Below are 6,000 nucleotides of genomic sequence, written 5' to 3'. Positions count from 1 at the left end.
TAGGCATCTGGACAGCTTTATAGCAGCTTTGCAGAACTACATTTTAATGCTATGTATCTGTCTTGTTTGACTTGATTTGAAATTTACACTCCTCTTTGTCCTCCTAATAACAGAATTAATAATCTCTAGCAGTTTAAGTGCAAATCTAACACAAAGATTATACCGAAATAGAATCCTAGTCATCTCAAAAAAATTGTAAATACACCTCACATGATTACAAATGATACAAAGTAGACTGCTTGACAAATTTCATTAGTAACCAATCTGGAATTCAAGAGCATATAAAAATAAATTTCAGAAAGCACCATTTGTATAATTTTAGCAATATGCCTATATTTGATGGCCACAACTTTAGAATGGATATTTTTCTCTTTTTTCCAACAATTTTTGACAATGGAAACTTCATAAGTGTTAAGGCACTATTATTTCTATTTAAATAGGCAACACAGCAAGGTATCTCTCTTTTTATACCTTTTTAGGTCCTGAGAATCCCACAGAGTATCAGCCACCACTGATTAATGACTAACTCTTCAAAAAATAGACCTTAGAAATCAGCACAATGTGTACATTAATGAACCAGGACTGAAAAGTGTTCATGTTGAAACTAACACAAAAGAGAAAAAAAAGGAAGAAATAACAAGAATAGCACAGGCAATTTTATCACTTTTCTGAAAGAAACATTTGTTGTAATGTGTATACATTATATATGAATGTCATTGTATTGCTGGGTTTTCTAGTTATTGACTCTAATATAGTTTTACAAGGACATGACTAGAATTCTGATATTATAATTAGCTTATTAAATATCAAAAGTGCATTACTATCTGGCAAAAAAACATAATTAATAAAAATTACATCATTCAAATAATATTTTGACAATGTATTAGTATTGACACTTGAAATCATAGCAAAAATAGTTTACTAGTTTAATTGTTCCACAAAGCTAATTTCATGAAAGATATAAAATAACTTGCTAGGTTTATGAAACTTAGAAAATAAAAATTATAGTGTAAATCATACATTTAACGCTTTTAGACAGTTTTAATATGCATTGCAGAAAAAGTCCTCTAGATGGCGCTGTTTATCACAGTTAGATATTATTTTAACCAAATGATTCTTGAGTGAATCAAATAGTATAAAATTCATTTTTCTAGTACTGCTATTCTTCAGCATATTTGTTTCTCTCTGAATGAATATTTAACCTAATTCAGCAAGTTTTTTGCTAACTTACAAGGTTATTATTGCAGTTTAATGTGCAAATTTCCAGGAACAATTAAGTTGACCTAAAAACCTGAGAATAAAAATGTGTGATCAGTATCCTTTGAAGTAATTAAAATAAGTTATTGAGACTATCATAACCAGGATGAAAGAAATCTTAACAACTAACCAGATGAATTACATCAGACTTTTTTTTTTTTTTTACCTTGTATGTAATCGCATATTTGAATGGATTTATCCATGTTTTCGGAGAAGGCAATGACAGCCCACTCCAGTACTCTTGCCTGGAAAATCCCATGGACGGAGGAGCCTGGTAGGCTGTAGTCCATGGGGTCGCAAAGAGTCAGACACGACTGAGCGACTTCACTTTCACTTTTCACTTTCATGCATTGGAGAAGGAAATGGCAACCCACTCCAGTGTTCTTGCCTGGAGAATCCCAGGAACGGCGGAGCCTGGTGGGCTGCCGTCTGTGGGGTCGCACAGAGTCGGACACGACTGAAGCGACTTAGCAGCAGCAGCATCCATGTTTTAGGGCTTCCCTGGTGGCTCAGATGGTGAAGAATCTGCCTGTGATTCAGCAGACCAGGTTCGATCCTTGGATCGGGACGATGCGCCAGAGAAGAGGCAGGCGTGGGTTTGACCCCTGGGTCAGGAAGATACCCTGGAGGAGGAAATTGAAGCCCACTCCAGTAGTCTTGCCTAGAGAATCCCACCGACAGAGGAGCCTGGCCGACTACAGCCCATGGGGTCACAAAGAGTCGGACATGACCAAGCAACTAAGTACATCTATGTTTTATTGGAACTTACAGTTTTATAACCAAGGGAGGGTTTCATCTTCTATTTCAAGTAATTGCACTTTTAATTTTTTAACTTGATGAACAGCCCAAATAAGTTACAGATACATCGCAGAATCTAAGGCAATCTTATTTTGTCAGATAATTTGTGAGTGGATAGATCTTTTTTTAATTGTGAATTGATAGACATAATGATTTAAATAATAAAATTAACTTTTATACAGGATATATTACACATTAACATAAAATCAATAAAAATGCCTCATATATACATTTAAGAATCTTACATTTTCTAAAAACAAGGATGGACAGAAATGGTCAAGCTTAGACCCAATAGTTGGTTTATAGATTTTCCATGCCTTTTACAAAAAATAGAAAATTTGTCACAAATGGTTGGAAGAGAGATTTGTTTTATCCAGATTTCAATTAGTATTCCAGAGACAAAATTTATAACATATTTTGTCCATTTTCCTAAAGGTCATCAAATTAACTCCAGTAATATTTTAACTCTTGATTTGGCTATTAAGAGATATAATTAGATATAAATTTGCTGAAATTGATTGTAATATATAAAAATGCAAATACTACACATCTGAAGAAATGTTCCCCAACTTTGGCACTACTGCCATGTTCAGTCAGACAATCATTTGGAATATGTGTGTGTGTGTGTGTGTGTGTGTGTGTGTGTGTGTGCTTCACAGGTAGCTTAGTAGTAAAGAATCCACCTGCCAATGCAGGAGAGGTGGGTTTGACCCCTGGGTTAAGAAGATACCCTGAAGGAGGAAATTGAAGCCCACTCCAGTATTCTTGCCTAGAAAATTCCATGGACAGAGGAGCCTGGCAGGATAACGTCCATGGGGGCACAAAGAGTTAGACACCACTGAGCACGCAAGCTACATCATGCCACCATCATGTGTTGTGGGGGGGACAAGTGAAGGAGGGGCATTTCTATGCATTGTAGACATTTAGCATCATCCCTGGCCTCTGCCTCAACAAGGTCTCCTAAGAGATAAATTCAAGTTGAAAACCACTAACCCAAACATCTGATTTTTTCACTCTTGTAATTCTCCCGTACAATTATAACATGTAAACCATGTTATCCTAGTTCATAATTTAGTCCTTCAAAGGATAATTTAATCAGGAATAGAGTTAAGCAAAACTACCAAGTCGCTGTGGTTAGTTTCTTGTATCAGTTAAGACTCGTGGTTGCAAGTCAGGAAAATCCTCTGGAGAAGGCCCTGGCTGCCCACTTCAGTATTCTTGCCTGGAAAATTCCGTGGACAGAGGAGCCTGTAGGGCTACAGTTCATGGAGTTGCAAAGAGGCGGACACACCTGAGTAGCTAACACTTTCACTACTTTCAATAGATATTATTATTAAAGCTAAAAGCTCTTAAGAAGCAACGGCGAGGATATAATTGGACACCAACAATAAACAGCAACCAGCTAATTAACTGTCATAAGGAGTTCTCCATCTCTGGTTCCTTCTGTGCATCTTCATTTTCCTTATTCTCTCCCTCAACCTTCCTTTGGGTTTCTGGTCCATGTAATGAAAATCTGCTTCTAGTTACTCCTGAATATACATCACTTCCTGTTCAGAAAGTGATTAGACTGATCTTGCAGTGTCTCTTTTGTAAATCTAGGTTCTTTGATAAAGGGGTTCATTGGTCTCTCTTGAATGAAGTATCTTCATAAACCATAATCAGGTGTTGGCAGAATGGAAAGACAATTTCTGGCAGGTTAGGAGGAGCCCACACCCTGTGACTATAGTTGCTTTGTTTTTCATGTCAATGGGATACAGGGAGATGCATTTCAAAAAAACAGAAATCGTCTGTGACCTTAGGAGTCCACACGTGTATTCCATCACCTCCTTGTTGGCCCCTCCTGTGCTCCTCTGTGGCCTGCTACCCTCACATTGCTCAGTAAGTGCGCTAAATCCTCCTTCTCTGTTGCAATCAGCCTGCCTTCCCCAAAACGGGGCCAGTCTCCAAACAGACTTCTTCCTCAGTCGTAGTGAGTTTAAAATAAAACGAAAGTTTAGCTCAAGATACCTAATCTCAGCGGGGAAGAAAACAAGCTAAATCAAATTAATACATGAGTGATGTGTAAATTTCTTGATCCTCTGAGCATTACTTGTGTCGAAAGGATGCTTGGTAACAGAATCAATCCCTGTATGTTACAGTGATAGACACAGGCCTTGTTCCAATGCTCTTTTTGTTTTGTTTATTCCTCTGAGACATGACACTTTGTCTCTAGGATGCCTTTTAAGTCCTTGCTGCTTAAAAAGTGGTCCACTGATCAAGAGCATTAGGATGCTGTGGGAAAATGATAGAAAGGCAGGACTTCACTGTCCACCACAGATCCAATACGTCAGACCATGCATTTTAATTTAGCAACATTTCCAGGTCATTTGTATTTATGTTAAAGGTTAAGAAACACAGAGCAAGTTAATTAATTGTTATTTAACTCATGAGTAAAGAATGCAATTTTAGTATAAGACCAGGCTTATGATAGTAAATTCAGTAAACATTCTGGAACAATATGAAGACTAAACAAAATTGGATGCATATTTATGTATATCAACAAGAAACTGCTATTTAGCATTAGAACTATTGATTAATGTAACAAGCAAAATCTTTAAAGTCTGAAATATAAACGAGAGAGATTGTGATGAGAATTAGCAAAGTAGAAAGGACTCACAGTATAGTGTACCTCACTGCAAACAAACAGTAAGAGCCCTCGGCTGAATTATGCTTGAAATATAGTTGTTTGAATATTTATGTGCTGAGTATATAGGAGAGTTTTAAAATACATTAGCTATGTTTTTAACATATATTTAAAATAGTATGTTTTTAAGTTAGATGTTTGATGGATTAATGAATAGATTTATAGCACAAAATTTGCCCCTTATGCGTTTTATAATCTTTCATGTAATTCTCACTTTCCACATTTTTCTATTACTTGTGGTGTTTACCTAAAGTGTTACCTGATATTTAGGATCTACTTATCTGTTGTAATATGCCAAAAAGCCAGGTGAGTTCCATAGTGAGGGACAAATATTACTAGAAGATAATTACTCTTTCATTTCATTACTGTTTCAGCATAACTGTTAAAGACACTCCTACAGGTATAGTCGTTACCTCTGGAAACTAAACATTAACTTGCAATTAGGCTTTAGATATACTGATCTTGCACTCAAATATATATGCAATTCACTTTCTAAAATCAACACATTTCATAAATATTTTTGTGATTTGAAAGGTTTCTAATGATTTTGAAATTATAAGGGGTATTTATTGCATTTTGTTATATTTTGCAAGTTACATGTTTCCAAGGAAAGTTTTCCTAATTAGGCTTTCTTGTAAGCTCTACAGCTAATGTTTCTTGTAGCATGCTATCTTTAAAAACAAATATCTCTTATGATGACCCTATTCCATACAGCCAAGAAGTTTCTTTCAGGCTCTTTCAATCCTTTCTGAAAATTTCTCCAATCTGTTTGAGGTTGACACACTGTCAATTCATAGACATAGCATTGAAAAGATGATGTACATTTTAGGATTTTTAAAAGGATTGTATTAGTGTGTATGTGGAACAAGATCTTTTTTTTAAGAAAAAAGTTTATTTTAAAGAATTATGTATACACACACACAATTTTTGTAAACAGAATGATATTGACTCAAACCCCAAACAAAGCTTGTATCAGTTATCTAGCAAAGGCTGAGCAAGCCCTAAATGCATTACTTGGGTGTTATCAGTGATATAGAGGCTGCTGGAGTCAATGGAATATGCATAGTCTCCCTGACTCATCCTAATTCAATTAGAGGGGGACTGTCCATTGAATTTGTTTCCTGTGAGGAGACTATATGAGAAAAATGAGGCTTATCCATTCTGCCATATATTAGTAAGTCTATTTATGTGCATATTAAGTAACAAATTTGGCTCCCAGAAGATTATTATGTGAGCTTATTAAAAAAACACACACACATACA

Source organism: Giraffa tippelskirchi, chromosome 12 (genome assembly GCF_054371585.1).
Source record: "Giraffa tippelskirchi isolate mGirTip1 chromosome 12, T2T-mGirTip1v1.2.pri, whole genome shotgun sequence".
NCBI classification, from domain to species: Eukaryota; Metazoa; Chordata; class Mammalia; order Artiodactyla; family Giraffidae; genus Giraffa; species Giraffa tippelskirchi.
This window is presented reverse-complemented; position numbering follows the sequence as displayed.